The sequence below is a fragment of the Prionailurus viverrinus genome, chromosome C2 (assembly GCF_022837055.1).
Source record: "Prionailurus viverrinus isolate Anna chromosome C2, UM_Priviv_1.0, whole genome shotgun sequence".
Taxonomy (NCBI): domain Eukaryota; kingdom Metazoa; phylum Chordata; class Mammalia; order Carnivora; family Felidae; genus Prionailurus; species Prionailurus viverrinus.
The window spans coordinates 98774129-98790335 of record NC_062569.1 but is presented as its reverse complement, the minus strand read 5'-3'; the positions used below and the strand labels follow the sequence as shown (position 1 = coordinate 98790335).

General features: G+C 38.2%; 1 protein-coding gene across 27 annotated transcripts in view; it reads right to left on the bottom strand.

Annotated features, from left to right (window-relative positions):
• ZBTB20 (zinc finger and BTB domain containing 20) overlaps window positions 1-16207 on the bottom strand; it is a 767438-nt gene that overhangs the window by 169662 nt on the left and 581569 nt on the right. For 22 of the 27 annotated variants that reach the window (XM_047874794.1, XM_047874786.1, XM_047874793.1 and 19 more), the window contains one exon: window positions 13197-13251. The exons of the other annotated variants lie outside the window; for them this stretch is intronic. The gene's annotated coding sequence lies outside the window, so the exon portion shown is untranslated. The remainder of the gene's footprint in view (window positions 1-13196; window positions 13252-16207) is intronic. 27 annotated transcript variants of the gene reach the window in all.

Genomic DNA, 16207 nt, shown 5'->3' with positions numbered 1-16207 from the left:
GTCAATATCCCCGAAGAACATAGACACAAAATTCCTCAACAAAATATTAGCAAACCTAATTCCACACAATACATTAAAAGGTTCACACACTATAACCAGGTAGGATTTATGTCAGGGATGCAAGGATGGAAATCAGTTTGATACACCACATTAAAAAATGAAGGATAAAAATTGTAGGATCATCTCAATAGACACAGCTGAAAGCTTTTCCTCTAGGATCAGGAACAAAACAAGGATGTCCACTTGTGCCACTTTTATTCAACATAGGATTGGAAATCCTAGCCAGAGCAATTAGTCAAGAAAAAGAAATAAAAGGCAATTATATTGGAGAGGAAGAAGTAAAACTCACTGTTTGCCAATGACATGATACGACATATAGAAAATCCTAGGGGTGCCTGGTGGCTCAGTCAGTTAAGCATACAACTCCTGATTTTGGCTCAGGTCATGATCTCACAGTTTGTGAGTTCAAGCCCCATGTTAGGCTCTGTGCTAACAGCATAGAGCCTGCTTGGAATTCTCTCTCTCTATCTGCCCCTCCTTGGCTTGCACACCTTCTCTCTCTGTCAAAAATAAATAAATAAACGTTAAAAAAGAAGAAAATCCTAAAGACTCCACAAAAAACCCTACAAATCTGTTAGAACTAATAATGAATTCAGTAAAATTGCAGGATGAAAAATCAATACACAGAAATCAGTTGCATTTCTATACATAACAACATACTATCAGAAAGAGAAAGTTAGGACATAATTTCATTTACAGTTGCATCAAGAAGAATAAAATACCTAGTAAGTTTAACTAAGGAAGTGAAAGTCCTATACACTGACAACTATAAGATATTGATGAAAGAAACCGAAGACACAAATAAATGGTAAGATACTCCGTGCTTGTGGAGTGTAATAATTAAACTTATTAAAATGTCCATACTATCCAAAGCAATCTACAGATTCAATACAATCCCATCAAAATTCCAAAGGCAGTTTTCACAGAAATAGAACAAAGATTTCTAAAATATGTATGGAAATATGAAACACCCCAAATAAGCAAAGAAATCTGGAGAAAGAAGAACAAAGCCAGAGGCATCATGCTCCCTGATTTCAAACTCTATTGCAAGCTATAGTAATCAAAACAGTATGGTATTAAAAGAGACATGTAGGTTAACAGAACAGAATAGAGATCCCAGATATAAACCCACACATATATGGTCAATTAATTTATGACAAAGGAGCCAAGAATATGCAATGGGGAAAGGATAGTCACTTCAATAGATGGTGTTGGGAAAACTGGCCATACACAAAAGAATGAAACTAGACTACTACCTTACACTATACACAAAAATTAATTCAAACAAGATTACAGACTCGAATGTAAGACATTAAAACTCCCAGAAGGAAACTTGACATTGGTCTTGGCAACGATTTTTTGAATTTGATACCAAAAGCAAAGGCAACAAAAGCTAAAAATTAACAAGTGGGACTACATCAAACTAAAAAGCTTCCACACAGCAAACCATCAACAACGTGAAAGGGCAACTTACTGAACGGGAGAAAATATATACGCGATAAGAGGGTGGTAGATATGCATAAATATATAAAGTACTAATACAATTTAATAGCAAAAAATCTGATTACAAAATGGGCAGAGGATTTGAATAGACATTTTTCTTTTTTTAATTTTTTTTTTTCAACGTTTATTTATTTTTGGGACAGAGAGAGACAGAGCACGAACGGGGGAGGGGCAGAGAGAGAGGGAGACACAGCATCGGAAACAGGCTCCAGGCTCTGAGCCATCAGCCCAGAGCCCGACGCGGGGCTCGAACTCCCGGACCGCGAGATCGTGACCTGGCTGAAGTCGGACGCTTAACCGACTGGGCCACCCAGGCGCCCCTGAATAGACATTTTTCTAAAGAAGACATGCAGATGGCCAACAGGCACATGAAAAGATGGTCAACATCCCTAATCATCAAGGAAATGCAAATCAGAACCACAATGAGCTACCACTTCACACCTGTTAGAACGGCTATTTATCAACATGATAAAAATAGGGGCACCTGGATACTTCAGTCCGTTAAGTGTCTGACTCTTGATTTAGACTCAGGTCATGATCTCACAGTTGTGAGTCAGGCTCCATGCAAAAGCATGGAGCCTGCTTAAAAATATGTCTCTTTCTCTCTCTCAGTCCCTCCCCTGCTCTCTTTCTCTCTCTCTTTCAAAAACAAACAAACAAACAAACAAACAAACAAACAAACAAGTAAAAGCAACAATGAAAAGTTCAAACTAGTGATGAAGTTATTTTTGTTCATTAGGTTGTGGATGTACTTTCTTTTGATTAAAAAAAAATTCATAGAACTTACTCATGGCCTCCCTCCCTCCATCTCTTCTTATCACCCTATTTCCACATCCATATGCTATCAGGAAGTTGAAGAAAAAGAAACAAATGTGACCGGAACTGCTTCTGTGGGGACACTCTCAGTCAGTTCTCTGTCCTCCTCAACTGCAACTTGCACTCACTTATCTGAAAATCTATCAATTTAATTGTTTCAATACTTCCTCTCAGGGGAATCTGCATTTCCTTAACTGTCTTTACAAGATGTAGATTCAGGTTTTTTTCACAGGCAATTAAGGAAGTATGGCAATTATGTTCGTATGTGGTGGTGGATTCTGTCTTGGACTTTTCAAATTTTTCAATTTCACCACTTCCCCAATTGAAGAAGCCAGTGTTGCTTATAGTTTAATTGCAAATAAAGATATATACATAGGTTTGCCTATATCATATATATTTTTTTCCTCTCAAAAGTTATAAGAAATATTTAGGGATTTTTCTGTCCATATACTTCATGGATTGTTCCTACTGGTGTCAGAGTGATTTACATAGAAGTAGAAGAAAACATAAATATTTTGCACTCAAACTTCACTAGCATGTTCTTCAGTGGTGCTTTCCTCACAGTCAATCCCCACCAGTCCCTGGCTCTTGGTTAGCGTATGCTTGAAGACTCTTTTACACAAAATCTTTCTTCCCTAGAAAACTCTGCCTGTGAAATTTCCCTGTAAATACCTGAATTTTCTGATTCACCTAACAATGATCTAGGAATTGAGGATGTTTCCTGCCTGCTCTTTCACCCCCTACTTCGTGAAAGGATTAGACTGTAAACAACCTGGTAGGGATCCTGCAGGCCAAACTAGGGCTGAGCTGATCTCAGCAGGCAGGGAACCTGTGGCAGTCCGTGAAACACAATTATGAAAATAGAAAGGATTCGTCCGTACTTTCAGGAAGACATTATGTTGTTTCCAAGACGAGACTTAGCAAGTAAGCCGCGTTAAAGAAACCAAGCGAGACAATATGATTTCAGAGTCCAGCAGAGGTAGATTTCAAAAAGTGCCGACTGGCCAGGGCTTTCTCAACTGCAGCTTCGTTTTCAGTGTCTGCCAGTGGCCTGCACCAGACGCTTGAAGGGAAGTCCATTCGTCTCTCACCAATGAAGCCCAAAGTACTCGTGCTACAAAAGGATTCCTTTCTTGTCTCCAGAGGCAAGCATCAATTTGTGCCCCAGAGTCTGAGAGTTCATAGCTTTCTTTCAATTTTGTTAAGTCTGCACATGCGTGGTTCCTCCTGTGTGATTTGGTCCTGAGGAAGTGACCCACCCACAACTCCACAGAGCTAATTAACCCCATACTGAGTGGGTTTTTCCCCTCATTTCACACATCCACTCAGTGCTTTAAATGACCCAGCAGTAGCATGATCAGATGATTTTTTTTTCTTCTCAAAAAAAAAACTAGTGATGGGAGAGCTAGGGTATATCTGCTCTAATTCAAAACAGCAGTGTAACCCTAAAATATTGCCCAATAACATTTTATCAGAGGGTGCAGAAATGCTCAAAAATGCTTGAATTAAACCCTTTAATGTTATTCAATTTATTGAAGTTTCTATTTTAAATAACAAGTAATACATAATAAATACTGAGGTAGAGAAGTTTGATCTCTATCCAGATTTTTTTTAACATCTCATTTTGCTAGAAAAACTAAAAAAGACCTAGCCTCCTTCCTTATCTTTAAGAGCCTCAAGAGAAGGGCCAATGAGAAGAATGATATAACTCATCTTTTTTTCCATTTCAAGGAATAGGCTCATGTTTTTCTAGATTTATTTTTGCCAAAGTGAATGCCTCGAAAACTCAGAGATGCTCACTGTTTTCTAACTTTTCAGAAAAGAAAAAAGTGAACATGATGATGGTGGGTGATTTAATGGAAGCAGCTTGTCGACGTGATGAAACTGAAAACGCTTTTACAGAATATGTCCACATGCTAAAATAAAAACAAAATCTTTAACATCATGTGTATGGTGTAGAGTGGTTTGTGTCATGGCAGAAGAAAGGAGAATTGTTAATTTAGACAGTAAGTGTGAGGTTCTGCTAGAAACCCTCATGGGTACATCACGGAAATAGTTCTTGGTCAGACAAATGGAGCCAGACAAGTTCTAGTTCTTTCAGAAGCTATCAAAAGGGCAATCAGATTTTAAGTCTGTCATCTCTGCTACATGATAAGAAAAATTCTTGGCTATTTCCTTCAGTTAGACTAGTCTATGACTTCAGAATTTTAAAGATTTATACATAAATGGACAAGAAAATGACCTCCCCTGGATGTCCCATCTTAGGCAAACGGTCAGTTCTCTCTCATTCTCAAAAGTCCGTGTGCCAAACTGGCTCATTCTGGTATGACTCGGTCATAGAGCATGCATGTCTTGTGTGAACTTTCAACCTCTCTTTCCTCTGCAAAGTGATTTATGTGCACACTAGTAAATGCCCAAGAATTCCATAATTCTTAGCACAGCAGAGAGTCAGTACAAGGGGAAACCTATCTAACATTTAAAATTCTTATTTGAAGTGTCTTAAATACTATGCTTTGGGACCAAAGACCTTATGAAGTTCTAAAACACATTCAATATTGTTCCCTAAGCTTCTTGTAGGTGTGGCTGCTAACTGGGAGTGTCAGGTGGGTAAAACTGATTAAACAGGCAAAAAGGAGGTCCAATGAGGCACAGGTTTTGTGTGTGTGTGTGTGTGTGTGTGTGTGTGTGTGTGTGTGTGTGTTTTACCTACAGTGGTCAGAAATTTTGTATTTGACATATAGCCTAAATCAAACTCTTATATCTGTGCTTCCAGTCTTTGGCTGAAACTGCTTCATCTGCAATAGGGTTGTTGTGATTTCCAAGACTCCTGTCCATCAGGCTTTTTCAGACTCACTGATGCTTGGGATTCTGAAGCCCTTACCGTGGTCTATGAGACCCAATCCCTCATTACCTCTCTTGACCTCATTTCCCATCACTTTCATGTAAAAGTGGTCCAAGTAGCAAGAGAATATGATTGCCTAGATGGGTGAACAAGAACAGGAATGTGAATGGGATTAAAACGAATAAATCAATAAAAATCAGTGACTTTATGCCCTTGTTAAAATTCAACTATCTCACTGGAGAACCTAACAAAGTTTCTGAACTTTCCTTGAGAATTGGTTACATAAGGAAGAACATGCAAAGCATTGCCCACATGGAGGCATGTATTAATTCATTAATTTAACAGATATTTTTTCAGAGTCTATTATTAATTACTCTGCTAATTGGACTTTACTCTTGCTCTCAAAGACCTTTCACTCTCATGTATGCTTTAGACACTTATACCTCCATTACCACTGACAAGTTATTAGCCCACCAGGTTAGGTAATGTAACAACCTCCCCTTGTTCCTTATTCATTCTTTTCAATTGCCCTGTGACATCCACTAAGGCCTCATGAATGACCTCCTTGTGGTCTATATTATCAACTCTATTTCTTACCTAGATAAGAAACCCCTTCCCCACCACCTACATTTTCTTTCTCAAACAGCCAAGAAAATATTATAAAAGTCTGCCCAGAACTATTTAAGTGTTAGAAATGGGTCCTTACAGACCTATTTGAAACATGAATTTTTTTTGGAACAATTAATGGGGCCTTAGCCCCTAGGAAGCATATCTTGAACTACAGGCAAATTATGAGTCAATGGTCTGCCAGACACAGCACTCACTACTCTCCAGGATAGAACATTTCAGCACACAAAAGAGGATCCTGGTCTTATTCGAGTAATCCCTATCTCAGAGAGGATTTAATGGAGCACATGTCTCTAGCCTCTATGGTCCTTATGTAGAGGAGTACCTCCATCATATTTTAGTCTTTTCTAAACTTCACTATCTTAGGTCACTATGTTAGTGAACATGGGATAAAAGACACTAACTCTTCCTCAACTTATTAAATTTTTTCTTCCTCATATGCCCAATAAACAAAAATGGAAGGATTTAATATATGTACAGAACAGCAAATGTTCTCTCCCTACTTCTTTTCAAATACTTCCTTTTTATTATAAACAGTGGTGATGGAATTATAAATACCATTGTTTTACATCTATGTTAATACTCTTATTATCTTGCATAAACAGAAGTGAACAAATACGTACATGACACCAATCAATCCCTTCTTTAAAAATGCAGTTTTCATCTTTCTAAATAGTAGAGGGAGAATTAATGAATTCAACTTGTAGTTTACCTGTTTATATTTTGAATGTTAATAAAGTAAAACCAAATTATTTCTAGAGTTCTTTTTAGAGATGCATCAGCCATTAACACTCTCCATGCCAGCATGGGATGGGGGAGGGAGAAACGAATGGCAGTGGGTCCCAAGAGCCATTGGTGGCTTAAGGGGCTGGAGAGGATGTTAAGCTGCTAGGGCAGGAGATTCCGACCTGTTGGGTAGGTGGGAGATATTTGCTGGCAGTAGAAACATTATTTTTGTAGAAAAAATGGCTAGGAGGAGGTCATGTGGGGCACTAGGTGAGAGGAATATCCAAACATAAAAAGCACTCTTAGGGGACTGGGGCAAAGGGAAATCACTCCTCATTCCATCTCCTCACTGGTTTTCCTTCTTCTCTAGCGTGCTTTCTCTTTTTATTACTACATTTTCTCTCTCTCCTCTGTTCGTCAGCTTTCATTCATTTGCCTCTTTATAACAAAGAAGCATGTAGGGACAATTTTAGGAGACAGTGAGACCAAAAAAGAATTTAGAGAAGACTTATGATAATATACTATACATTCATATGTACAAGAAAATACAACCTATATTTGATTGACCAAGAACTAGAAACTGGGACTTTTGAGATGTAAAAAATTCATGGTATGTCTGGTCATATTAATCTCTAGACCAGCTGGTTTTTAGCAGTGCTGGAAAGAGCTTTAATAGAGTCGTGAGTAGGAAAAAAAAAAAAAAGGAAAAAATGGAATTTTATAAGGATTTATATTTGTAAGGAAAAAAGGATCTTCTTCATAGTTGTCTATTGAAGTTCTCACCCAAATTATTTTTTGAACTTACAAATAGACCATATCTAGAGAAGGAGCTTAAAAATTCTCATAGGTTTAGGCAACTACTAAACCCTGTGTATTATGTTCATCATAGTCACTCAAGCAAGTAGAGGATAAGTAGAGCATGGTATCTCACAGTGAATAACATGGTTGGTTACTTCGCCAGTCTGACATAGGGAGACAGGGCCCACAGGAACAGGGGTCTCCTTATGAATACCATAAAGAGACACCCAGGTTCATCTGAATGCATAGGGCATGAGGGGTTAGTTGTACAGTGTCAAATGGGAATTACCTAAAAGTATTCTGTAACCAAGTACCAACTTTTTAGCCTTGTCTTTTTTGGGGAAAAAAATCCAATATAAAGCTTATGAGAATACTTTATTTGGTCACTGGGTGGGGGAAGGTTGCTGAGACAAATGACCACATTTAATGCCTAAAGGCAGGAGGAAACAAGGAAGAAGAAACACAGAAAGGGAGAGTGAGTGCCAAAAGAAGGGTGCCAGCCCTGGAGACTCACTAACAGAATAGAGAATCTTAGAATGAGAGAAATAAATGAGCATGCTTTCAGGAAACATCAGTACATTTTTGGAATCAGGGGCAAAAAAGTAAAAATATTTGCCTCTTGTCATTTATCACCATTGCCCCATTTATTCTACTTTTATATACACAAGTAACACGCATTCCCTAAGGATCTGCAAATTGCAACAATGGTGGTAATGATGGCAAAGCATTAAGTTACTTTAAATCATTGGCTAAGTTGGGAATGAAATCTTAACCTGTAGGCTTTTTCTGGGTCCAGTCTATGCCCTCCAAAGTATTCAGTCTGCTTTCTGTGGTTTCTCTCTGACCGGTGTCAAAAGATATGTGTGGTAGGGACAAGCTTCTAGAAAACATGGTTGCACAAAACAAGTACTCTACCTTCTTACCAAAGAGTTTTCGATTTTCACTTTTTCTCTCTTTTTTCCCCCCAGATTATTAATCTCCAATTTCTTCTCTACCATCCGGGACCCTCAAGGTTGTTAACTTTAAAGCACCTCATCCATGGTTCTCAAATGTACCTGGCTAGTTCTTGAGCCCAGATGAACCTGCTCATGTGTGTTCTCAGCTCTCAGGCTGCTGAACAATGCTGGAGAAGACTTCCCAAATTGTACAGCTTGGGGCCTCTCCAGAGTCCTGGTTTCCAGCTGGTGTTTCAGAACTGTTACAGTTCTTTTATTGTTCCCAGTAATTTTCCTTTTTTATTCCCTGGCTTCCATTTATCACTCTAATTAACTCCTTATAACTTACCTCCTACTCTTCATTCTCAACTAACCTTGTATCTTTTTTCAAAGAGAAACAGAAGTCATCAAATAGCATCTCATCCTTCCACCTCTCTCAGAACCCACCCATAACGTCTCAGAGACCTTTCTCTCTACTACTTACAACCTGCTCCAGGATCTCACTATATTAATTACTCCTTTCTTCTGTTTTTTCCATTTTGTTTATTGCCTGCCAACATGCTTCAGCTGCCCTCATCTAAAACAAATAATAAAAGCCATAACAAACCAGCAAATAACAAACCATCTTCTGTGGACAATATCTTTCCCTTCTTGTACCACCTTCAAGCTTGCTAAAACCCACATTTATTCCTCAATGCATTAAAATCTGGTTTCTTTAGCTGTTTCTAATTAAACTGTCAAGGTCACCAAAAACCTCTGAATTGCTAGTTTTCAAAGTCCATTCTTTAACCTCATCATTTTATTTCTTTCTTTTTAAAGTCAGGTTCATTGATGAATAATTTACATACAATTCACCCATTTTATAACCTTCTATAGTTCGAAGTTTTGAATTCTGTGCTGGTTCCTTGATGTCTGTAAAATAAAGACTAAATGCCTTTGATTCCTATACAATTTCCTTCTGAATCTTTAGCAGTCTTCCCCACAAAACCCATTGTTGGTCACACATTATTCAACAAAATGTGCTATGTACATTCATGCCTCTTGGACTTTCTTCACGTTCCCCCTCTATATTATAAACACACAAGTTTTTGTGTAATATAGTAAATGCTATTAATATCATCATATCAGTTTCCATACAGACTCATGAAACTAGATGTTATTTTGAGAAGTTGATGTTTTCAAAATAGAAATTAACCATCAAAATAGTACTACCTTAAGATTTGTTATTTTAGTATTATGACACTATATTTAAATTCTGCCCCCTTGTACCACAGAACACGACTATATTTGGGAATAAGGTCATTGCAGATGTGATTAATAAAGTTAAGATCAGGTAATACCGGAGTAATCTAATATGACTGGGGTCCTTATAAAAGGGGAAATTTGGACTCAGACATGAACACAGAGAGAACACCATGCAAAGATGAAGGCAGAGATCAGGGTGATGTTTCTAGAAGAAAAAAAAAAAAGAAAGAAAGAAAATACCAAAGACTGCCAGCAAACCACAAGAAGTTAGGAGAGATCCATGGTACAGATTCTCCTTAGAGCCCTCAGATGGGACTAACTATGCAGACTAACTAGGTGTCCAGCTTCTACAACTGTGAGACATAAATTTCTATTGTTTAAGCCACCCAACTTATGGCACTTTGTTATGGCAGCTCTAGTAAATGAATACGCTTAGTAAATGAATCATTTTTGAGTACATGTGTATCTCATTCACTTATCAAATACTGAGTGCCTACTATGTCCTAGACACGCTCTAGGATGTTAGGATGCATGCCATCAAGATATATTTGTTGAATGAATGAATGAGAATTTTATCATGTTCCTGCATTTTCTTTTTTAAAAAGTTTATTTATTTGTTTTGAGAGAGGGAGAGAGAGAGAGAGGAAGAGAAAGAGAATCCCAAGCAGGCTCTGCACTGTCAGCACTGAGCCTGATGTGGGGCTTGATCTCACTGATTATGAGCCAAAATCAAGACCTGAGCCAAAATCAAGAGTTGGACCCTTAACTGACTGAGCCCCCCAGGCATCCCAGTTCCTGCTGTAATAAGCAATTAATATATCAATCAACATAGGATTGATTGAATGAATGCTTTCCACTTACTCATTTGACAAATATTTCCTGAATATTTACTATGCATCAAATACCATTCTGGACCAAGAGGATAAAGTTATTGATAGGACAAATTCTCCACCTTCCTGGAGCTTAAATTCTAGTGGGAGAAACAGACATCAACCAAGAAAACTAGTAAATAAATTACATAATTTCTCTCTGTGCCCCACACTGACAATTATACACACTTATCCTTCTAATTCTTCAACAATGCTCAGGGCATCAGTAATACTTTAAAATATTCCTAAATACCATGCCCTGTTCTTTTTCTTACATTCCTGAAATATCTAAATAATCCTGGAATATCCCTAAGATTAATGAACTTAAGCTGTTCTCTAGACTTTCTGATTTAAGTATGATTTTAGGAATTTGCATGCTACTTTCGAGTCTACAAAATAATGATCAACACAATAAAGTCTGATAGTGGGGGCAGGGTAATCTATAGGCAGTGCACAGGTTGGAAGTGTTTGGGGAGGGCTTCACCTCAAAAGCTGTGTTTCTCAGTTAGTCAACACATATTTCTTAAGCATTTACTGTGTGCCAGCCCCTGTGCTGAAGATAGTGGAACTGTGGGTAGAGCAGGCATGGTGCTGAGCCACACTAAGATTCTAATCTACAGGGAAACATCTGAACAACTAATATCATAGTCCATTCCTTAATTTCAATGATGATAAGGATGTATGAAAAGTGTTAGGAGGGTGCCTGGGATGGGGGACTTTGCCATGAGGGTTTTGTGAGAAGGCTTCCTTGGGGAAGCAATGCCTAAACACTGCTTTGGGTTTGGGGTAGGGGTATTTGTTTGAGCAGGGATGGCAAAGTCTTATGTTTTTTCTTCCTCATCTCCTTTCATCCACGTGCACACATTTCAAACACTTAAAAGCATTCTTCAAATATACTAAGAACACCAAAACTAAAACAAGAGAAGGGCCCTCCAGAGGAAAGAGGCCAAAAATAGAAGGAAAAAAAAAACCCCTAATCTCACCATTTGTTTTGAAAACACCCCAAATGATTAAAACATATTATAAACTAAAACATATGAACTAATCACTTGCCAAGTTTCATTTTTAAATCAGTGCTGTTTTTGAGGTTCATAAACTGAGAAAGAGTCTTCAAATATGAACTTGGTTTTTCTTTTCTTGGCCTCCACTTGGCTTGAAGCATTTGCTATTAGGCTGTGTAGAGGGAAAGGGATCCAGCTGGTTAGGAACATGTGGCACACATCTACTAGAATGTAAGCTCCATGAGATCAGGGTGTTGTTTGTTCATGATGGCATCCCTGATACAGAGAAGAGTGCCTGCAAGATAGTCGAGATTCAGCAATCATGTGCTGAAAGACCAACTGAATGAATATTCTGGGACTTTGCAGGAATTTTCCAACTCTCTTTTCTTACCCAGGCTACATCTTGCTCTAGGCCAGTGGTTCTTACCCTGGGGCAATTTTTTGTCCCCACCAGGGTACATTCGGCAATGTCTAGAGACATTTTGGGTTGTCAAGACTGAAGAAGCTGCCACTGACATCTAGTGGGTAGAGGTCACGGATGCTACTAAACAACTTACAATGTGCAGGACGGTTCTGTACAACAAAGATTCATCAGTCCCTAAATGCTAACAGAGCCAAGGTTGTAAAATGCTGCTTTAGGCCCTTTGTTTCTATTGGGTTATACCTGGAAGTACAATCCTCCACTATATTTGAGAGGAAGTTGAGTCCTAGAGGAAGCAACCAAAAGAGATTTCTTACTTTATTCTCCTTCCTTCTTCCCAAAAGAATTGCCTCTACCCTAATGCACTTTGGGAGACAGCCATTTTGCCTTTTGCCCTCATGGGTCAATATGCATTTGCTGGGGAAATCATCTAGAAAAGTCTGTCTCTACAATGGCAATGAATAATTTTTATAGCTTATTGGTAATTTCCCTGAGTTTACCTGAGAATATATCCCACTTTCAGTAAAATTAGCTTGTTTACAGACTACTCATGTATCCCTAAGAAAAAAGAATGTCTTCCCCTAACTCAACCAGTTTATCTGTATCTGGTCAGAAGCTATGCACCAGTCTAGCTTTATTCATGATAAATAAGATCAACTTCATGAATTCCAACAAAACCCAATAATGTGCCTGTAGGAAGACTGAGTTTATAGCATTTCCTCTGCTACCTTCCTTGCCCTGCATATTAAAATAGTACTATCTGATTCTAGTTTTAATGGGGAAACTTCCATGGTGCCAAAGGAGTACATGTGCCGATTTCCCAACTCTGATGGTTGCTCCAGTAATCTTGGTATTGTGGCATGTGTCCCAGTTACCATAGAGACTGCATACACTAACAGTGTAGCACTAAGATTGGTGGGGAAGACACATTTCACAGAAGCTTTTTTGGAGGGATAAAGATAAGACACAAGAAAGAAAGTGAGACTGCCAATAAAGAGGCACAGCAAAGAGAAGTCCCTGACAATCACAGATTCTAGAAATTCGGGACAACAGAGATTACAACTACTACTGTAAGACCAACATACACTTTCCATTCAAAGGCTGTCTCTGTCAGGAAAATTTCAACTATGAGGAGAAAAAACAGATACAAAATATTCTAAAATAAAAAGGTAAATAAATGAACCAAGGTATAGAGGTACCAAGGTATAGAGGTGACAAAAGTGGTATGGCCACAAAACATGTTTAGATAATTCAAGCCAAGGAAAATTTAGATAATTCAAGCCAAGGAAAAAATAAGTAATCTAAGAGCACAATGAAATTGGAAGTTATATTTCTATAGGATGAGTGACTTACAGAGAGACTGGTCCTCAGGGAGTAACTGAAGTTCTAAGTGCCTCTGTATCCTTCACTGCAAATGGAAAGAAAACCAGAAAAAGATGACCACCCTCTCATTTTTTAACAGAGGTCTCCCTAAATATCCCAATGGTTTGTGTTATGACAAATGAATATGATCCATGCCAAAGAAAATCGGACAAAAACTCTTAGAGAATACGTAAATTAGGGGACATTGTTCACCATGTAAATATGTTCATTCCATAGTTTTTTAAAATAATGAGAGCTTAGAGTTCACAAATGGTGTGAATTCATGCATGTTCTTTTTCTTTGCATACAATTTTGAGGTATGCATTTATACAGCTATCGGGCATGTATGCAGTGTAAAGGGTCCAGGTGTTGAATTGTAGATGTTTTTAAATAAGAAGGCTGGGACAGGATGTGGGCTGGTATAGGGGATGAGTAGGAGTGAATTTAAGAGGAAATTAGTCTAAGAAAATGTCAGATAAGTGATCAGAAGTTCCTTAATGTCCAGGTCACATCTGTCTATGTTTATTCCACATACTTCACACAATTATGTCCATTGCCCATTAGACATCCATGTCCCCCAGTCTGAATTAACATCAATATGTTAATATCTTTCAAATCTGTATTTTAAGCCATTAGTTCTCTCCTGACCTCTGGCCCTCTATAGCAAATGACCTACTGGAAAATTCCAGTTGGATATTTCAATACGGCCAAAGCTGACTCATCTTCTCCCTCAAAGTTCCTCTTCTTCTGTTCTCTATGTGAGCAAATAGCATCACCATTCACCCATATGCCCGAGCCCCATACCTGGGAACCATCTGTTGCTTTTTCATCACCCCTCAAATAATCATCAGATTTGTAATTCTAATGTAATTTCTTTTAATAACTGAGGGAGGTTTTTGTGCATAGAAAGCAATATTTACAGTTAATTGGATTTAAAACTATTGTGTGTGTGTGTATGTATATATATATATATATATATATATAATACTCTATCAGTCTAGTAATTTCAGTATAAAATAAGAAAAAAAACTTTAAGGAAGGGTGAGGCCATAGATAGAAAATATGGAAACTCAAACTATTTCAGCTGTCAGTCAGGCAGTTGGAAGAATGAATGTTAGGGTCTCATCTGGGAATGCCTTCCAGAATGATTTTAACAAAGTCACCTATGAACACACTGAATATTTTTGTAGTAACTATAACAATGAGGGATTCTAAGTCCATATCCTACAAAGGGATTTTTACAACTCATGTCTTCTAAGTTCCAATTCCACTCTTACCTACCTCTTTTATAACCACTTCCCACTTTATAGCCTGATAAGGGTAGGCAGTATTTTATTTTGCCCCTCAACCCAGTTTCTTCATTTTGGTGACCTTTTACTTATTGATGTTTCTCACATTTCTAGGTCTCTTGCTCCCGCTGTACCACATTAGCTCAGGCCTCTGTTGTCTGTCACTTGTGATATGGTAACAGTTCACTGTACTATGTTCTCTCTATTTCTCTGAGCCTCTGCACATGTCACTACCTGTGTCTAGAATGCTCATATTCCCTGATAAACATTTACCAAATGAAAAAGAAAAGTACTTTAGATGTTGCTGCTTTGGGTGCTAAACAGAAATAGTGGCCTATCTAATATTCTGGATAAACCTGCACAAAGTACACTTACTTTCAAAATTAATTTTGAAGAATCTGAAAATTTTGCCATGGAGAATCATGGGGCCCTTGCCACAATATTAAGTTTTGTATTTAATAAAAACATCTGCAAATTCAGGGAAAGAAGCACTCATTCTTTCTTCATTCATCCAGCAAATATTTACTGAATACACTTTATAGGCCAGGCACTGTTGTAGACACTGGGGATTTCTTAAAGTAGAAAATAGACAAAAAAAAAAAAAAACCCAACAACCCAAAACCATACAACAAAACCCTGCAATCATTGGGCTTATATTCCGTGGCAAGGGGAAATAAATATATAAATAAAACCTATATCTGAACAGAATAAATGCTATGAAGAGAAAGGAAGCAAAGCTTCTCAGTGAAGCTTGAGAGGAGTGTGTGAGGGATCAGGTGCTCAATAAGGACATGGAAATTAATAGGGAAAACAATGTATAGTGCCTTCTGGACTACTGTAAAGGCTTTGGCTTTTCCTTTGAGTAGATGGATTCCTTTGAGAGAGTTCTGAGCAGAGCAGTGATTTGGGCTGACTTAAATGGCCTTACCTACATTACAAAGAACCACTCTGGCTACCATTTTGCGAATAGACTATACGTGGCAAGGCCACAAACAGGGAAGATAATTAGGAGGCTACCGCAATAATCCAGGTAAAAGGTGATAGTAGTAGGGGCGGTGAGGATAGGAAGTGGTTAAGATTCTGAATGTATTTTGAAGATCTGCAGAATTCGTTGCTAAAGTTGAATTTGTGATGGAAATAAAAAACTGGGAGAGAAATAAACCTTTGGGTTTAGCAACTCTAAGGATGAGGTACTGTTTATCAAGGCGGGGAAAACTCTATTTGCTGAGTAAAATAAGGAATTCCATTTGGGGATGTTAGGTCTCTAATGTCCATTAGACTCACAATGGAGCTGTCGAGGAGGCAGCTGAACATGTGAACCCAGAATTTAGGCCTGGACTAGAGGTACGGGCTGGAACCACAAACTTGGGTGTGACAATGAAGGAAGTGAATGGAGATAAAGACAGGAGGTTCAGGGATTGAGCTCTAGGTCCCTCCAATGTTTACATGTTGCAGAAATGAGAATACACCAGCAAAGGAGACTGAGAAAGAATGGCCAGTGAGGTAGGACGAAAATCAAGTGAGTGTGGGAGACTGAAAGCCAACCAAGTGAAGAAAGTGTTTTAATGTGAAAGAATAAGGAGCCATAGAAAACAATCCTGGCAGATGGGGGAAAGACAAGACTGAATTAAAGGACTTGGCAACTTGGAAATTACTGGTGATCCTAGTGGTGGGTGCAAACGTTAATGAGAGAAAGATCAAGAGAGAATTAGA